Source organism: Ailuropoda melanoleuca, chromosome 4 (assembly GCF_002007445.2).
Source record: "Ailuropoda melanoleuca isolate Jingjing chromosome 4, ASM200744v2, whole genome shotgun sequence".
In the NCBI taxonomy this organism is placed as follows: Eukaryota; Metazoa; Chordata; class Mammalia; order Carnivora; family Ursidae; genus Ailuropoda; species Ailuropoda melanoleuca.
In genome coordinates this window covers 15,414,408-15,433,433 of record NC_048221.1, presented here as the reverse complement: position 1 = coordinate 15,433,433, position 19,026 = coordinate 15,414,408, and the positions used below count along the sequence as shown (strand labels likewise).

General features: G+C 46.4%; 1 long non-coding RNA gene across 1 annotated transcript in view; it reads right to left on the bottom strand.

Annotated features, from left to right (window-relative positions):
* The window catches only part of LOC117801888, a 51,808-nt gene that overhangs the window by 11,472 nt on the left and 21,310 nt on the right, over positions 1-19,026 (bottom strand). Inside the window, exon 3 of the long non-coding RNA XR_004624675.1 lies at positions 555-796. This is a non-coding gene — a long non-coding RNA (uncharacterized LOC117801888). The remainder of the gene's footprint in view (positions 1-554; positions 797-19,026) is intronic.

The window sequence follows — 19,026 nt, the reverse complement described above, 5'->3', positions numbered from 1 at the left end:
CTAGTCCAACAGACAGGACTGGGGGTCTGCAGGGTACAACAACAGACCTAAACCAGGCGAGCGTCTGGCACTGGGGTCCAGCCAGCCATGTACCAAGAGGGGCAGAACTCAGAACTCAACGCAGACGACCCCAAGAGTGGTGATCCTTGCAAAGCCAGAAAGATGGGCAACAGGTTGGAGGGCACCTGGGACAACAGTGGGTCATAGGGCCATAGCCACCACTGGTGTGAAATTTTGGAAGAGGAGAGGACTCCAGCCCTGAGCAGAAACTGAATATAACAGAGTAATAAGAATGGGTTCTGGAGGGACTGAGCTACTGTAAGTAGAGACTGGGCACAGGGAGTGAGAGGAAATTCCAGTTACCAGAAACCAAGTTCAGGTCAGGACACACTGGCCATAAAAAGCCTGGACTGTTGAGCTAAATCTCCTTAAATGCCCCTTCTAAGGTCAGGACTAATCCCAGAAATAGAAGTATTTTAATTAGGATGCATTCAACGGCAGGTAACCAGAACCTGAACAGAGTGGCTTTAACGATAAGGAGATTGTTGACTCACCAGATGGAAAGTTCAGCAGAGCAGGCCTGAGACTGACCTCGTCCAACAGCAGCAGGAGCTCCATTTTCTGGTGACTTTCTAAACTCTGCCTCCCTCGGGATGGTGGCTTCATTTGCAGCCTGGTGGCAAAATGGCTTCTGCCATATTGACCTTGGGTGTGGACAGAGAAACGCCACAGGGTAAGCTCCATTTGGGCCCATAAGCCTTGTGGGCGGGGTAGATACTTGAGCAAAATCATTCTCCTGTTGGGAAGAAGGAAGAGAAATGATGGCAGCAACACCAGAGTTTGCCAAGGGCAAGATGAAGCATAGGTGGATAAGAGACTGGGCTTCCCAGTGCTGCTGTCCCTCTGACCGGGGGCGGGGTCTGGGGCAAGCAACTTCAACTCTTGAATCCTCAATTCTCCTCATCTTAAAATAAAGTGATTTGGGGCACCTGGGTGGCTCAGTCATTAAGCGTCTGCCTTTGGCTCAGGTCATGATCCTGGAGTCCTGGGATCAAGTCCCACATCAGGCTCCCTGCTCAGTGGGGAGTCTGCTTCTCTCTCTCCCTCTGCTGCTCTCCCTGCTCATTCTTTCACTCTCTCTCTCTCTCTCAAATAAATAAGTAAAATCTTAAAAATAAATAAATTAATTAATTGAATTAAATAAAAAAATAAAATAAAGTGATTAAACCAGAGAATCTTTAAGACTCTCCAGCTCTAAATAGTCTTTGACTCTATGAAACAAGTTGTTCGTGCAGTACTCAGTACAGGCCTTGGAGTATGGGAAATGACTGTCATCCTTTGTGGAAGATTATATCTTCTAAAGATGGCCATAGTGACTTGTCCCATCCCACATGCCCATCTGCAATGGGACCTTGCCACTCTGCCATCAGGAAGTGGAGTCTAGTTCTCATCCCCTTAAATCTGTGCTAGCCTGATAGTTCACTGGTACCCAGGGGGCCATGGTAGTATATCACTAATAAACTGTGGGAGAAGTTACCTTGCTGGCCTTCCCAAAAAGCTTATGTAGATGCCACTTCTTTCAGAACGCTAGCTGCAGAAGAATCCAATATCATATAAGAAATCCAACTCTGAGACTGCCATGCTGGAGAGGGCTATGTGCAGGCATTCATGGGGACAACCCAGCTGAACTTCTGGCCCGCAGCCAGCCTCAGCCACCAGCCATGTGCCTGCGCTATCTTGGACATCCAGCCCAACCTGACCTTCAGATGATCAAAGCCTCAGTTGACGTCATACTGCAACCACATGAGAAACCCCACAGGTGAAGGGTCTAGCTGAGCCTTTTCAGAATTCCTAACCCAAAAAAATCATGAACAAAGTCAAATGGCTGCTGTTCTACACCCCTATGTTTTGGAACAATTTCTTATTCAGCGGTAGTAACCAGAATATCCATATGAAGAAGTGGGCATCAGTGAGCCAGGAAAGACACAGGGTCAACTTCGAGAAGTTGTTCCCGATCGTTGCAAAACATTGAAGACATCTAATTTCTTTTAGTGGCTGTTTAAGAAATTGGGTGGAGAGATTCTTTGAGGAATGATCTGGTGGAGTCTTGCCAGGAGGTAACGACAATGGACCTTCCCATTTATGCAGCCCACTGTAGTTCATGAAGAACATTCCAACCCATCGAATGTCAGAACTAAGGGCTAAGGCACAATTCAACCTCCGTCTTTGCCTAGCCTCCTTCCTGGAATTCCTGAGACTGTGACCCACCTGTTTTCCTTAGAACACTAATGGATGAACAAAACCTCCCTTTGCTGAGCAGCCATATGCAATGAGTCCATTGCCAGACACTCTCCTAAGTGTCTCCACATTGTACCCTCATATGGGACAACAAAGAGTGCTGGAGGCCTCTGAGCTATCGAGTTTCCCACTTGCCCCCCCCTTGTGCTCCTCATTGAGCTTCGACTGATGGTCTCAGGGTCTAGCCCCAATAGCCCCCTTTTACAGCTGTTTTCACAGCTGCTGCCTTGACTCTTAGCAGGTGCATCCTCTGATGAATGGTTTTCTTTGCAGTGGGTATGCAAACAAAACCTCATGATGACTCTACGAGATGGGCACGGAAGATAGCATTAATGCCACTGTAGCATTCGAGATGACCCCCGATGGGTCGTTGTGATATTCACATCCTTGAATAAGGTTGCCTTGTGTATCAAGTAGGATCATACAGAAATGACAGGGCTTGTCTTGCCAGGCCAGGTCTCACAAGATAATGTGGCTTCCGGCTTGCTCTCCTAGATTGCTCACTTTGGGAGAAGCCAGCCATCATGTCAGGGGGACACTCAAGCTGCCCCATGGAGAATTCGTGTGGCCAGGAACTAAGGGCCTCCTGCCGGCGTTGTGTGAATGAGCTGTCTTGAAAGCAGACCCCCCCACCCGCAGTCAAGCCTTTAGGTGACCACAGCCCCAGTGACCATCCAGGCCTCATGCCATGAAAGCTCCTGACCCCAAACTTCCCAGCTGAGCGGCTCACAAATTCCGGAGCCACAGCAACTGTGTAAAATAATCAACGTTCATGCTTTAAGGCACTAAGTTTTGAAGGAGTTCTGTTTTTTAAGGGATAGATAATTAATATAAACATCATCTGAGAAACTGAGCCTCAGAGGCGTACAGTGACTAGCCCAAGGTTGCACAGCTAGAGTCGCGGCCGAACTCATGAGAACATCGTCTTGTGACTGCTGACCCACCCGGCACGAGTCCTCTTAACGGCTTCATGATTCAGCTGTTCTCTCTGTGACCCCAGAGCTGGGAGAGAGGAGGTGGCAGGCACGGCACAGTGACCCCGGCCAACCAACCCTGGGCAGACACACATACACAAACATGCAATTCGCACTTGTGTTCTGAACTTCAGCCTGTACCCCGAGCCACGATGGTGAAGCTCTGCCGGACTATGGCGGAGGTGGCCTGTGCTCCAATTCCCCGACTGCGGCTCGGGGCCGGCCTCGCCTCCCCATTTCCCTGCTGCTGATTCATGTGTCCGTTTTCGAGAAGTCGCCATGGCAAGGGGTGCTTTCAGTTCCTATGTGAATCACTGGCCATGTGATCACTGGTCACCCCTCTGTGGGCAGGAGGGTGGGCTACGTGAGCTCTCGGCAGTGGCACGGTGTGGTCAGCCCGTGGCCCTCTGGCTGGCCGTTCCCATCCTTCCTGCTGGATTGGACTGGTCCCGGCCGGAGCTACCATGGCCCCTGGGTAGGACTGGGATGGCAAGTCAAGAGGGGAGTTTAGACAAAAGGATGAGGAGGGCTCAGCCGTCACGGCTTGTCTTTGGGGTCTCCAATCGGTCCATCAGCAGTGTGGAGGGGGCTGCCAGATAGTCCCCAGCGTGGACTGGGGTTCCCATCAGGAAGCAGGGAAATGCTCACGCAGCAGAGAGCAGCCCGTTGGCATGCAGGAGACCTGCAGGAGGGAGCCAGGGAGAGAACCTAAGGTGGTGACATTTCACGATAAAGGACCTTCAAGGCCCATTGTGCCTGTGCCCCCAGATGGCATTCAAGGACCTCCAAGATAGAGAGGGAAAACTAACAGAGTGTAGGACACCCAGCTTCTAATCTAGACCCAAGATTCCAGCACTTGGATGAAATTGGAAAAGTTGTGGGTCAGTCTGGGCCTCAGTTTCTTCATGAGTAAAGTCAAGCGAATGGTTTTCAAACTGGGTTCCTTAGAACCCCAAGGTTTTGCAGACCTCCCTAGAATGTGCCATTGGGAGGGAGCCTCTAAGCCAGGACTGTCCAATAAAAATATTAAGTGAGTCACATGTGCAGTTTTAAACTCTTCAGTAGCCACATTTTTGAAAATCTAAAATAGGCAAAATTAATTTTAATCTAATATATCTAAGACATCATTTCAACACGTAGTCAGTTTATTACATTTATTCGTAAGATATTTTACATTCTCTTTTTTGTACTAAAGCTTCAACATCTGGTGTGTAATTTGCACTTAAGCGCGTCTCTATTCACACATATCCACATACCCACTGCTCAAGAGCTGGGGTTGTGCCCTGGGCCTGTGAAGAGGGAAGAATGGAAGCTATAAGAAGCGAAGACTGTCTCCTAGTGGACACAAGGAGGAAGTGCATGGGAAGGCCCGGAGAAGCCATGTGTGTTTGGGGGTGCAGGTGCCCTGGGCCAGCCAGGGGGTGAAGGCAGGGGAATTCAACAGAGGTCGTGAATTCATCTGGCCCTTCCTGCACCATGAGATTTTCGTGACATCTAGCCAGGGTCTCAATTTCTGTGAAAATGCCTTTGGATTATGAACTACCCCACACACTACCTTGGTTTGATGCCGGTATTATATGTGATTATGAACCCCGGACGTGAGTGAGGGCATTTGGGGAGAGCCCATAGAAATCAGAGAAGCGGGGCAAAGCCAGACGCCTGAGGAATTCGGAAGTGAGAACTAATGGCAGACCAGCTGCTGGGGAGCATGGAGGAGGACTATTCTTCCAAAGAATTTTGCTGTGAAGGGAAGGAGCTACCAGGGGTGGGGCACAGACTTGAGGCTGTTTTAAGTGGGGAATAAAATATCTGGACGACCACAGAGACTACAGAACAACTGTCCTGATCAGATCAAAGGAATCAGAGGCACTCGAGAGGCAGAGAACAGAGCTGGTTAGGACTAGATTCTGGAGCCAGCTTTGCTGCTTCCCAGCTGTGTGACTTTCAGCAAGTTAGCTGCCTCTCTGTGCCTCAGGTCCCTCATCTGTATAACATCGATAATAATAACACCTGCCTCTTATGTTTGCAGTGAGATGAGTTGTGTTCGAGGTGAGGGTCGACATATGTCAAATGCCTAGAACACTCGTAAGAAAGGGTCACATATTAGCTACCATTTATAGGAACTCCTTTAAGGGGCAATATTCTCTGGGAGCGCTCACGAAGGGGTCAGCCTTTTCCCCCCCGATGAGCTGAAGTTCAAGTGGAATTATAGGGCAAAGTCTGAGTATTCTCCAATCAGAAGTGACAGCATTATTTCAATAGAGGGCAGTGGCCAACAGTAAATTCTCTAGCATCTTCAGACTGTAACTGCCAAGAAGGCCAGCTTCCTGACCCGGTGGGGAAATATGTGAGCTTACCAGGATTCACAGTTCTACCTTTGAACTTTGATGTTGATGATTTCAATAATCTCCTTTTTCTTTTTCTTTTTCTTTTTCTTTTCTTTTTTTTTTTTTTTTTTGCAAAATAGTGCTTACCATTTGTTGAGCCACTAACTGGCAACCGATGACCCACATCACGTCTAACCTGTGGGCTCTGCAAGATGAGTGTCTTCTCTCCATTTTACAGCTGCGGGAGCTGTAGGCTCAAGGGTCTTCCAAACTTGCCTAAATTACAGGATTATCTGGAGTCATTGTTTTACTTACAAAAGCTGAGCCCCGGGCAGTGGCTCTCAATCTGGGTTGCCATTGGGGAGGCAGAGGGATGGGGGAAGCGACTTTTTAAAAACCCTGGTGCTCCAGTCCCGAATTCCAGGCCAATTAACCTGCAGTCTCTGGCTGTGAGGCTCAGAAGTCAGCATTTGCAAACTCCCCCCAGTGATTCCGTGTAGCCCACATCGAAAACCACGGACTCTGAAGGTGTGTTCCCAGTTCTGGATCTGACCGGTCCTCAAAATCATCTTTGCAAGCTGCTCACGGGCACAGGATTTCACTGGATGTTTTCCTCCCCATGGCATGCTGCAGCCATTGACCCATGCCGGGTCCTTCTATCTCTTTCTTTTTTTTTGTTAGGCTTTCTGCACCACCCATTCCCAGCCCAGTCCCTCCTCACCCTTAGGGGCTTCCCCTTCTGGTGTATTGGTGTATATTCTTCTGGTCCACGTTCCATATGAAATATATATTTATATTCCTAAAACCCCAGTCTGCATGCATTTAGTTTACCTGAATGACACTGTGCCATAAATACAATCTAGAATACTTTTCTCTCCTCAGTGTTTTCGAGCTACAGCCATGTAGCTGTCGTGAATCTATTTCTGGTTGCTGCTTTGCCTTACTGCATTACCGGTCCAACATTTTATATGTCCATTCCCTAATGACAGACACCTAGGTTGTCTCCAGTCTTTGTATCATACACAACACTGCAGTGGGCATCACTCTCCCCAACTGTCTCCTTATGGCCGGTGCAGATTTTCTCTAAATGAGGACCCCCAGAGTGACGCTGGGGGATCAGAGGGTTTTTGCAGCCCTAACTCCTCCCAGACTGTCCTCCAAGTGCTACTCGGTTCACACTCTCACCAGCCTTGCCCTGAGGGTCCTCACATTCTCCCTTCTTGTCAGTCTTTAATATTACGAATTTCTAATATTTGCCAAATATATGGGTAAAAAATGATGTCTGTAGCTTACATTTGCATATACCCAATTCCTCTCGAAATCTGGTATTCCTAGAGCCATTCCGGACTTGAATTCAAAGGGCAGCACGAAGGGAAGCTTCCGTCTGAGAACTGGTGAGACTTCCTGAAAGACGGCCAGCTCTTTACCAGGGGACGGGATGTACTTGTGGGCATTTGTGGTTTCCACCAGTCCTGGGAAGGACTCACAGAAGAGGAGGGAACTGGGACTCAGAGAGTCCGATAGGTCATCCACAGTTATCACTAGAACCAACACAAGGATCCGGGTGTCCTGACCCCTCACCAAGGCTCTTCCTAATCGATTGGGTGGGACCTGCAGCCCATCAAGAAGAGAAGGCCTTCCCTGCAAAGCCCAGGGTTCAGATGTGTCTGAGGCAACTGGGGGTTCTGTTTGTTTTTCTGTTTTGTTTCTTTAACCACATTCGTGGAGATCTGTAATTCACATGTGATAAAATGTACCCGCGTTAAATGGACATTTCCACACGTGTATGTCAGTGGAAGATAGGATACACTACCACCGGTCAAGATATGAAACATTCCCGATGCCCCAAAAAGTGCCCTTGTAATCACCCACCCGCCCAGACAAATCACCCATCCCGGGGAACCCACTGATTTGCTCTGGGTGAGTTGTAAATGAGGTTAGTCTTTCCTGGAATTTCTATCACTATAGATTCATTTTGTCTTTCCCAGAGTTCCCCAAGTTTTGTTCAGAATATGTACTCTCTTGCGTTACTCGGCATACTGTTTGTGAGAGCCCCATGTATCCTCGCATGTATTAGTAGCTTGTGCCTTTCATTGCTGGCCACTATTCTGTCGTATGACTCTGCCACAGTCTGTTGGTCCATTCACTAGTTGATGGACATTTGGTTGTTTCCAGTTTGGGGGTGTAATGAAGAAAGCTGCTTTGAACCTTTTTGTCTAAGTCCGTGGGTGGGGCGCAGGACCAGGCGGAGGCAGCTGGGCGCTGCATTTCAGAAGGCACTCACTCTCAGAATCAGGAAGCTGCCAGCTCTGCGCTTGCAGGGACCTGAGAGTAAGAGCCTCCTTACATATCACACCCTCAGCTCCTTGCTCAGCCTTACCCTGGTCCTGGAACTGGGGAGCAGAGGTTTTTGTTACACAGCAGGGTTTGTACTGTCCACTAAGTGCTCAAGAGAAAAGCCAGAGTCTTGAGTTTCTCAGCGTGTGAGCTGAAGACACCCCCCCTCCCCCTCCCCTGCTGAGCTCATCCAACTCGCGGTTCCCCACCCCTCCCCGCTACCTACTGCCTTGGGACTTCTGGGCCACGGGCCTGGAGATGGGCATGTTTAGTACAACAGAAGTGATACACAAACACTCTGAAGTTGTAAAACCACAGCTGTGGGCTATAAATAATTGTTGAAGCTCTTAAATCTGGACAGCGGCAAGACCATCGCTTGTGTGTTGAACTTCGAAGTAACCGAAGATTCACAGGAAGTTGTAAAAATAGCGAGAGAGAAATCCCGCCTAACCCTCATTTTCCACCAGTGGCCGCATCTTCCATCGCCATAGTGTGATGTCGAAACCGGGGATTTGACATTGATACGATGTGTGCGTAGTTCTGTTCCATTGTATTAAGTGCTCAGATCCCTGTAACCACCCCCACCCCCATCAAGATGCAGAACTGTTCTCTCGCCACACCATCCCGATATCCCCTGGCAACCACCGATCTGCTTTCCGTCTCTACCATTTCGTCATTTCAAGAATGGTATGCAAATGGAATTGCACAGCATGTGACCTTTGGCGATTGCAGGGTTTTTTTACTCACCATAAAACCCCTGCGATCTGTCCAAGGAATTGCATACAGCAAAAGCCTGTTCCTTTTTATTACCAAGCAGTAGCCCACTGTGTGCCATTAAGTCATTTACCCATTAGGAGACATTCTGATTGTTTCCAATTCGGGGCTCTTCAGAGTTCGTCTTCTGTAAATATTTACCTATACATTTTTGTGAGAGGAAGTTTTCATTTCTCTGGGATACACGCCCGAGAGTGTGCATTCAGTTTGGTGAGACACTGCCATCCTCTTTTCCAGAGTGGCTATGTCCTTTCACATTTCCAGCAGCAATGTACAGAAGACCTAGTGTCTCCACATCCTTGCCAGAATTTGCTGTTGCCTCTATGTTTGATTTTATCTACTTTTATTGGTATGTGGTGGTATCTCATTATCGTTTCAATGTGCACTGCCCTCAGGGCTGGCGATGTTAGGTGTTTTTTTGTGCACTTGTTTGCTGTCTGTACACCCTCTTCGGTGAGATGTCTCTTCAAGTCCTTTGCCAATTTTAAGCGAATTGTTTGGGTTTGTTTGTTTGTTTGTTTGTTTGTTTGTTTGTTTTAACTACTGACTGTCAAGGATCCTATATATTCTAAATGTATATATTCAGAATCCTTTGTCTCATATGTGGTTTGCAAATATTTTCTCCCAGTCTAGGGCTTGTCTTAACAGGGTTCTCAGGGCAAACATTTTTCATTTTGATGTAGTCTCATTTATCTGTCTTATGCTTATTACACTTTGGTGTTATGTCTGAGAGCTCTTCACCAAGCTGTAGGTCCCCAAAATCATCTCTTGTGTTTTTATACTTTTACATATACGTGTATATCCATGATGTATTTTAAGTTAATTTTTGTATAAGTACCAACATTTAGATTGATCTTGCTCTTTCTTTCTTTCTTTCTTTCTTTCTTTCTTTCTTTCTTTCTTTTTCTTTCTTTCTTTCTATGAATATCCAATTGCTTCAGCACCAATTGTTGAAAAGATTTCTTCCTCCATTGAATTCCTTTTGCTCATTTGTCAAACATCGATTGGCCATCCTTGTGAGGGCTGTTTCTGGGTTTTCCATTAATGTTTGTGTCCACCCTTCTGCCAGTAGCACACAGTCTTGATTACTCGAGCAGCATAGTAAGTCCTGAAATAGAGTGATTCCTCTCATTTCTTTCCTCTTCTGCAAAATATTTGAGCCATTCTACTTCCTTTGCTTTCCATGTCCACTTTAGAATAAGCCTGTGTATGCCTACCAAAAAAAAAAAATCTTAGGGCATTTTGATAGGAATTGCCTTGTAACTATATCATTTTGGAAAGAATTGACATTTTTACTGTGGTGAATCTTCCACCCCACGAACATGGTACGTCTCTCCATTTATTTAGATCTCCTTTGACTGATTTCACCCACATTTTGTCATTTTCAGGGTATAAGTTCTGTACATGTTTTGGTGATTTATGTGCAAATATTTCTTTCTTGAGAGAGATTGTAAATGGTATTGTACTTTAATTTTGCTTTCCATGTGTTTGTTAGTATATAGAGTTATACTTATTCTGTGTTGACCTTGTATCATGCAACTTTACTAAACTCCTTCATTTTCTTAAGACTTGTTTCAATCTTGTTTTGTTTTTGGAAATGCTTTGGCATTTTTCATGCAGACCATCATGCCATCTGCAAATAAGTACGGTTTTATTTCTTCCTTTCCAATCCGTATGCCTTTTCTTTTCTTTTCTTGCCTTATTGTACTGCCTAGGGCTTCCAGTACTATATTGAGTAAGCGTGGTGAAAGCAGACACCTTTCTCATTCCCAGTCTTAGTCGAAGCATTCAGTCCTTTACCACTTGTGTGGTGTTAGCTGTTGGTATTTGTTGTAGATAACTCTTATCAAGTCGCGCCATCCCTAGTTTTCCTGAGAGTTTTATCATGAATGGTGTTGTATTTTCTCAGATGCTTCACCGTATCAGTCGTTATAATCACATGGCTTTTCTTCTTTAGCTTTTTCATATAGTGAGTTACACTGATTGACTTTGAGTCTCGATCCAGCCTTGCATCTCTAGAACAAATTCCATGTTCTGTTTGCTAATATTTAAAGATTTTTTTTACGTATATTTGTGAGGGATATTGGTCTGTAGTTATATTTCTGTATCTTTTGTACTATTTTTGTCTAGTTTTGGTATCAGGGTACTATTGGTCTCACAAAATGAATTGAGAAATGTTCTCTGTTATTTTCTGGAGGGGATTATGTAAAATTAGTGTTCATTCTTTACACATTTGGAAGAATTCTCCATTCAAATTATCTGGACCTGGAAATTTCTTTCTCAGAAGTTTTGAAGTTATGACTTCAGTTTCCTTAACAGTTATAGGGCTATTCAAGTTATTTGTTCCATATTGGGTAAGCTACGGTAGCCTGTGATGTGCAATCAGCACTGCGGCTAAGCTGCAGAGCTGTTTGTAGGATTTGGTTCTATCTTGTGATGTCTGCAGGGTCTGTAGTGATATCTTCTGTTTCACTCCTGATATTAGCAATTTGTGCCTTTCTTTCTTTTTCTTTTTCTTTTTTTTGGTCAGTCTTTCTAGAGAAATATCACTTTTATTGACCTCCTCAAAGAACAAACTCATTCATTTCTCTCTTGTTTTTATGTTTTCAATGTTATTAATTCTGCTCTTTATTTTTTTTCTTCCTTCTACTTACTTTGAGTTTATTTTTACTTTTCTTTTTCCAGGCTCTTAAGATAGGAGCTTAGATTATCTATGTGAGAGTTTCTCTTTTCTAATGTAAGCAGTTAGGGCTATAAATTTCCCTCTCAGTGCTCCGTTACTGACTCATTTTTATTCCATCCAGTGTGTGCTTTTTTTTTTTTATTATTATTTCCCTTGAGACTCCTTTGATCTTTGGATTATTTTTAAGTATGCTGTTTCTTTTCCAATAACTCCCTTGGTGAAGATTATTAGGCACAGGAAGTTGGTTTACTATTTTTATTATATTCTTTTCAGCCTTTGATCTCATAGTAAGGGTGTGCTGGAAGGAGAGCCACATCTTTATTATTGAAGGAGCCCAGAGCTTTGTCAGCTAACTTGTGTTGACATGGAAACATATATTAACTACCCCCCACATACACACACACATATGGACACATGCATGCACACATGCCCATGGTACACTTACCCACACCTAATCAGCAGAGCCCATTTTCAAAAACAAAGCCAGTGTAAGACACCATGGTAAATGAGAAACAGGAAAAGGAAGCAGTTTAGGGAAAAGGTATCAAGTCAGCATTGCATTTCTAAAAGAACTAGGTCAAACCAGAAACCTCCAGCGGAAGTATCAGAAACACTTCAGGGTCTGTGTTGATGGTAGACAAGGTGTATTTCTTGTATATTGGCGATACCTGCTTTCAAAACCCATCCCCTCGTCCACTCCCCGCATCACTGCCCCTATCATGACAGGTCAGTCTAACTTCCTCTGCTTTGAAAAACTGAAAGGAAACAAAGACACTACATTTAATATGACACTGGAATGGAAATTCCAGTGACTAAAGATATATCAGGGAGGAAGGAAGCTATGTCCTGCAAAGCAATTCAGTGTGTGGCAGATAATAATGCCCTTCTGGAATGGCCTATGCTGAGGATGATAGACATATTGTATTTATGATTTTATGCAATAGACATAAACGTGTAAGTCAGTCTTTCCCCATCCATCTGATAGCTATTTCTGGTTTTCAGGTTTTCTGCTTTCATTCCTTACATTTCAGTCTGTCTGGAACTTCATGCGGTTGTAACTTGATCACACATTTGTGCATCTAAAATGTCTAGGATGCCTCAGCAGCTGGGCCATGAAACTAGATCTTGGGGTTCCAAGCTCCCAATGTACAGTGAGGAGAGCCAACTTCACCTCCCCATATAAGCCAAAAGCACCCTATCAGTTTAGACCAGGGTTTTTTTCAACCATGATGCGCTTGCCATTTGAGTAATTTTCTTTCACGGGAGTTTGTTCTGTTTAGCAGGGTCCCTGGCCTTGACCTGCGAGATGTCATTAGCTTCCTCCCAGTTGTGCTGACCAAAAATGCTCCAGACATTGCAAAATTGCTCCCAATGAGAGCCACTTGTTTAGACGTATGCCTCCTTATTACCTGCTCTGGATGTTGTACACAGCCATGATTCCTGGTGCCACAGCAGCCATTTTGCAATCATGAGGAATGATTCCACAGAGGCACTGAGATAGAAACGGCCTTGGCTCCTGATGACATTGTGAATTGCTGAACCCACCCTAGCATTATATTCTCGTGGGAAATTAACAGCTTCTCACTACTTAAGCCACTTCTGCTGTGTGCTCTGTCACTTGCAGCCAAGAGCATCCTAGTGAGCCCACTGATCACCTTATTCCTCTGCTTGAAACCCTTCATTGGTTCTCCATTCAGGATGAATTTCAAACTCCTTAGCTTTGCCTCCCTCTCCTGCCTCATCTCCCATGGCTCCTGCCGGGATGTGCTGTCTCCTCTTGAGCCATAATTAGAGTCCTTTGAACCAGTCCCGAGGCTTCCTGTCCCCTGATTTCTACATGTGCTGGTCCTTAAATGCCATGTCCTTCCACCTCTTCTCTCTCTGTTCACTCCTACTCACCTTTCCCGACTCAGCCCATGTCATCACCTCCAGGAAGTCTTCCCTGAATCTCCATGTGGTAGTTTTGAAACAGGGATCCCAAATTATTTAACACTCCTCCATTTGAAGGGGATCATATGTTTCCTCGGGCGGGTATTTGGACCTCTGTGACGTTGCATACTCTGAGCACCAAAACAGTGTGCTGATTGAACAATCCAGGAGGAGTGTTATTCCATGACACACAAGGTGACTTTTTTTAAAGTTTTTATTTAAATTCCAGCTAGTTAACATAGAGTGTAATATTAGTTTCAGGTGTGCAACACGATTCAGCACGTCCACACATCACCCGGTGCTCATCACAAGTGCCCTCCTTAATCCCCATCACCCATCTCACCCATCCCCCATCCACCTCCCCTCTGGTAACCAGCAGTTTGTTTGAGCAAAGGGGAAAAAAGAGAGACAGAAGGTGACTTTCGTGGTAAGGACGCACAGTGCGTGAGCTGAGAACTAAAGACATGGGGCAACCCAGCTCAACCCAACCAGCTGATGCGGCTCATCTTTCAAGCCGCAAACCCTGACAGCCCTGCCTCCTTTGCACGTACCCCACTCTGAATCACGGAGTGGTCCAGAATGTGCACTATTGCATAAGCATCCCCTACACCTGGCGTTCAGCCCCCTTTCCCTGGATAACTTCCACTCATCCCCCAGATCTCCCTTTGACATCATCTCCTCTAGGAGCCTGCCTCGCCTCTCCAAGGCTGGCGAGCCTAGAGCCTGCCCCTCACATCACACTTAACACACTGCACCTGAATCCATTTCCACATCTGTGAGCCCATGAGCATCTCAAGAGCAGGGAACAATGTGTTCCTTTTGGGACGCCCAGCACCTAGAATAATGCCAGGGCTGGGGCCCCTGCATGGTTGACTCAGTTAAGCATCCCACTCTTGATTTCAGCCCAGGTCATGCTCTCAGGGTCATGAGATCAAGCCCCAAGTTGGGCTATGTGGTGTGAATGGAGGCTGCTTGAGATTCTCTCTCTCCCTCTCCCCCTGCCCTTCCCTGCTTGCACATGCTCTCTCTTTCAATTAATTACACAAATACATAGAGAATATGCCAGGGCTGGCTGCAAAAATAAATGCTCATGGCATAATTGGGCCAATGGTGTGGCTGAATATGTTTTGCTCTTGTCCTCCATTCACACATGCATTGAGATCTGACCGGGCACTGAAGGTACAGCTTCCTGCCTTGCATCTACCACCACCATCCAAGTAGCTGGAGTTAGCAGCTACTGAGCACTCACTGGGCCTTGTTCGAAGTACCTAACTCATTTACTTGATTAAATCCTCATTACAAGTCAGTGAAGTTGACACTGTCATTAACTGCAATGCATACCGGGGAACTGAGACACCAAAATTACATGACTCCTATATCCTGGGGTCTGAGTTTGAACTCTACAGTCCAACTCCAGAGCCCATGACACTAATCTCTACACTGCCTAGCTTCTTTCTTCTAGCCAACCCCCCACACACTTGTTACAAATGCAGAGGCCAGACCCCACCCGAAGAACTTGTTTCTGTAGGTCTGAGCAGGGCCTTGGAAATTGCATTCATCATGAGCCCCACATAGTGCAGTTTCCACACTGACTTCCCACTAAGGAACGATGGCTGTGCCCTGGGAGCATCAAGGAGTGTCCAAGACGTGCCTGTCTTGCAGCATCACAAACACATCCTGTACTTGCTCTTCTCCAAACTCTGTGACCTCTGCCAAGAATGCTGTCACCCGCCCCCACATACCCATGTGTGTTTGAAGAGCCGTGAGGAGGGTGAGAAGAGGGTAGACTTTCTGCTCAGAATGAGCTGGCAAATGCCCCATGCCCCAGGGGCATCCCCACCAGCCCCTTCCAGAGGCCCTGGAGAGGCCAAGAGCTCTCAAGCTTCTTAAATGTCTGTTGAGTCTTTGGTACTGCAGGAAACCTTCAAAAGGCTCCTTCCAGAGCTCTTCACACTGTCAGAGCACACCCACCAGACTCCAGTCCTCTCACTGCACCCCGTGGCCGCCCTCTGAAGCTCCTCACCGACAAATCCTGATGACTCCAACGAGGCTTTGCTCTGCCTGGGACAGGTCTGAGTGGGGGAGCAAGGCAGCAGTGGACCCAGGGGTGGCCCCAGCCAGCTGCCTGTGCTTCCCCAGCTCTCAGCATGAAACCACCTAACGAGGCTCGAGAGTGGTCGGGTAGGCAAAGCAGGCTTCAAAGGAAAAGGGCCTCCACCTGAGAGATGGTGATTTCGTTGTCACCCAGGACTGAAGGGGGCCATCTGATGATGGCGCAGGTAACCCAGGACAACACAACTCTTGGAGCTTTGCCACAGAGCAAGGCCTGTCTACCCTTGGGGGATTTCCCGGCAGTGTTGCCAATGGAAGCTAAGTAGAAAAGGTGACTCTCTGCAAGCCACATCAAAGGTAAATTGCGGGAGAGTTAGCAAGACCCCTGGTGGTGACAGCTCTCAAAGGAAACCCAAGAGTGTGCGTGGGATGGGTGAAGGTGAGATGGAAAATCAGCCTGGGGATTTCCCCCTCACCAATATTATGTATTCTGACTATTTTTTTTTAAGATTTTATTTATTTATGTGACAGAGAGACAGCCATCGAGAGAAGGAACACAGCAGGGGAGGGGGAGAAGAAGAAGCAGGCTCCCAGCGGAGGAGCCTGCTGTGGGACTCGATCCTGGAACGCTGGGATCACGCCCTGAGCCGAAGGCAGACGCTTAACGACTGCGCTACCCAGGCGCCCCTGTATTCTGACTATTGGTGTGTAATGAAGCATCCCAAATAGAGAGGCCGAAATAAGAGCTATTTAATTCTATCTCATCATTTTGTGACTCAAGAACCTGAGTCCCCTTGGAACTGTTGAGCTAGTCAGTGGGCTTATCCAGGGCGGCTCCCCTCACAGGTCTGGCCCTCATTAGAGAAGGCTGGATACTGGATAGCTGAGCTCGGTTGGAACTACCAGCCATCACACATGCAGCCTGGCCAGCATGGCAGCCTCCTGCAGTTGGACTCTGTAGGTGACGGTTCAGGGTGCCCAACGAGAATGTTCCAAGGGACCCAGCTGGAGGCAGCAAGGCTTCTTATAACCTAAAAATCCCAGAATGTCACTTCCAGCACATTCTGTGCATCAAGAAAGTCACCAAGACCAGCCCACATTCAAGGAGAGGGGAATTAGACTTCTCCACTCAATGGAAGGAGGAGTACAACATTTGCAGGCTCGTTGTGGGGATTTTTACTCCACACGTTTGTTGAGCTTCTAGTATGTTCCAGGCACTGCCCTAGGCGCTGGAGAGATAGAGACACAAACAAGATAGTGGATGGTCCTTGCCCTCATGGAGAGTATAGTCTAGAGTAAAGTCTAGCAAATAGTTACACAATGCCTGGCATGTGGTCAGTGCTCAGTAAATGCTGCCTACTGGCATTATGATGATTAAACAAGTCATTATTGGATTAAAATGTTGCCATAAGTAGGGAAATGTCTTGGTTCAAAAGAACACAATCTAACAAAGAGCCTGACATGTTCATAGGGGTGAAGTTTAAACCAAGGAGGGGTGGTAATGAACGAGGAGAGAGGGAAGCAAGAGAGCCTTACATGCAGAGGAAACAGCATGTGTGGTGGAGTGCAGTGGGCAAGCGCAAGCATGCATCAAAGGAGGCAGGACTGGGATGGATTACCCAAGGCTCTGAAGGGGAGTCTCCCATTTGTCCCTCCAGGTCTGTCTTTCGCCTTCCCTCTGTATGGGCATCAAGCCAACCAGCCAGAGACAGACTGGACGTTCCAACAGAGAGGTGAGTGGGCCTTCTGAATGCTGTCAGCCTCCTCACCCTGCTCCTTGCTCAGGGCCCTACTCCTCCTGAGAAAAGGATGGCCCCATGCCAGACTTGAGACCCTCAGATGGCCCCTGAGCATCTCCTCCCTTAGAATTTCAAACACAGACACCAAGTGAGGATCAGAAGTACAGGAGATTTATGGGGGGGAAATGCCTGAAAGGATAAAGGGAAAGGGAGCAGGGGTTGGCTGGGAGAGCCCTTAGACCACAATGCACATGCTTCCACCAGGAGACGCAACAATCATGCCGCTGAACCAGAAGCTGAGATGACCACCTGGCCGCCTTGGAATCCTCTTGCCTCTGAATCAACAGGCAAAGAAGGGAGTCGTTGTGCCGGCTGGGTGATTGATCCTGGCCACCCAGAGGAAACTGATCTGCTACTGTACCAGAGAAGTAAGAAAGAATGTATCTGGAGTTCAGGAGATCAGATCCCTTAGGATGTCTCTTACCATGTATTACCAAGTCCTGTGATTTAAATCAGTGGGAAACCACAACAACCCAATTCAAGCAGAATTGCTAACAGTCCAGATTTTAGTTATGATGTTTTGGGTCACCCACCAGACAAAGAACCATGGCGGGCTGAGACACTTGCTAAGGGCAAAGGGAATATGGAACGGGTAGTGAAAGAAAATAGCTGTAAATACAAGCTATGACCATGTGACCAGATACAGAAATGAAAACCATAATTATTATGAATATTTCTTCCTTGTTTCATTATGAATATGTTTATATACATGTTTATGTACATATATATGTTATATACATATACATTAAGCAAATATTTTTGTTTTCTTCCCTCTCTTACTCTCCTATCATCTAACATGAGGTGTCATCATAATAATAGTTAACTTTAAATCACATTCAAGTTACACAGTATCAAGGCAAAGAATGAATATCACTCAAAGACTTTGCAACCCGCCTGGGTAAAGAGTTAGCATGTTTGCAGCTGTATGCAAGACAGTTGTATCAGGTCAGGTGGAAATATGACTTTATGATTGTAAATGTACGCACATGTGTTATTATAAATGTATTAGTAAATGTACAATCTACCTTACGCATACCGCAATTTGTACCAAAGAAAAAAATCTTGGAGGGGACATTGGTCATAGGTATTCAGGCCTCAGCCAAGTGGAAGTGAAAAATGGCCAAGCACCCTTTCCTCTTTATGGTCGAAGTAGGAAATGAACCTGTAAACTGCACGTTCCATAGAAGTGACAGAGTTCTTTACCTCTCTGTCCCAGAATGTGGAAATAAGGGAAATAGGATTTTCCTTCTGACGTCAACTAGCAGACTCGCTCTGTACAGGAGGAGGTCTGTGGGGACTGAACTCAGAGGCTATCTATAAACAGCAGGACTGGGCGTTTGAGTACCTATTTCTCCTTCCAAGCAAAATGAACAGCCAGGGGGACTGCTCCAAACTCTGCTCACGGAGAGGATTTGCCTTCATCGCTGCCATCCCAGGATGTCCCAGGGAGGGATGCCACCATTTGTGGGTGGTGCCTGTGTGTCATGCAGTACTAGCTGTAAACCAGACATGAAGTTTTTTATTTCTTCTCCATTCAACGGGTCCTAGGGAACTGCTAGTGAGGTCATAAGTGTGTGGTTGGAGAGAGAAGGCAATGTACAAGAATAAGTAGGGGTCATGCGTTTGGGCTACTTCTTCGTATGACTTACTCGTGTCTTCAGGGACTGCTTGGGCCTCATCTCATCTATACCACATCCATTTCATGATGACTTGGTGAGTGAGACAGAGGTAGAAGGACTGCTTCTACTGGCAAAGAAGACTCAGGAGGACTTAGGGATTCTAGCCCCTCAGCTTCCTTGAGATCTTCTTCTATGTCCCCATTCCAATTTTCAGAATCCCGTGACTTCCCAAAC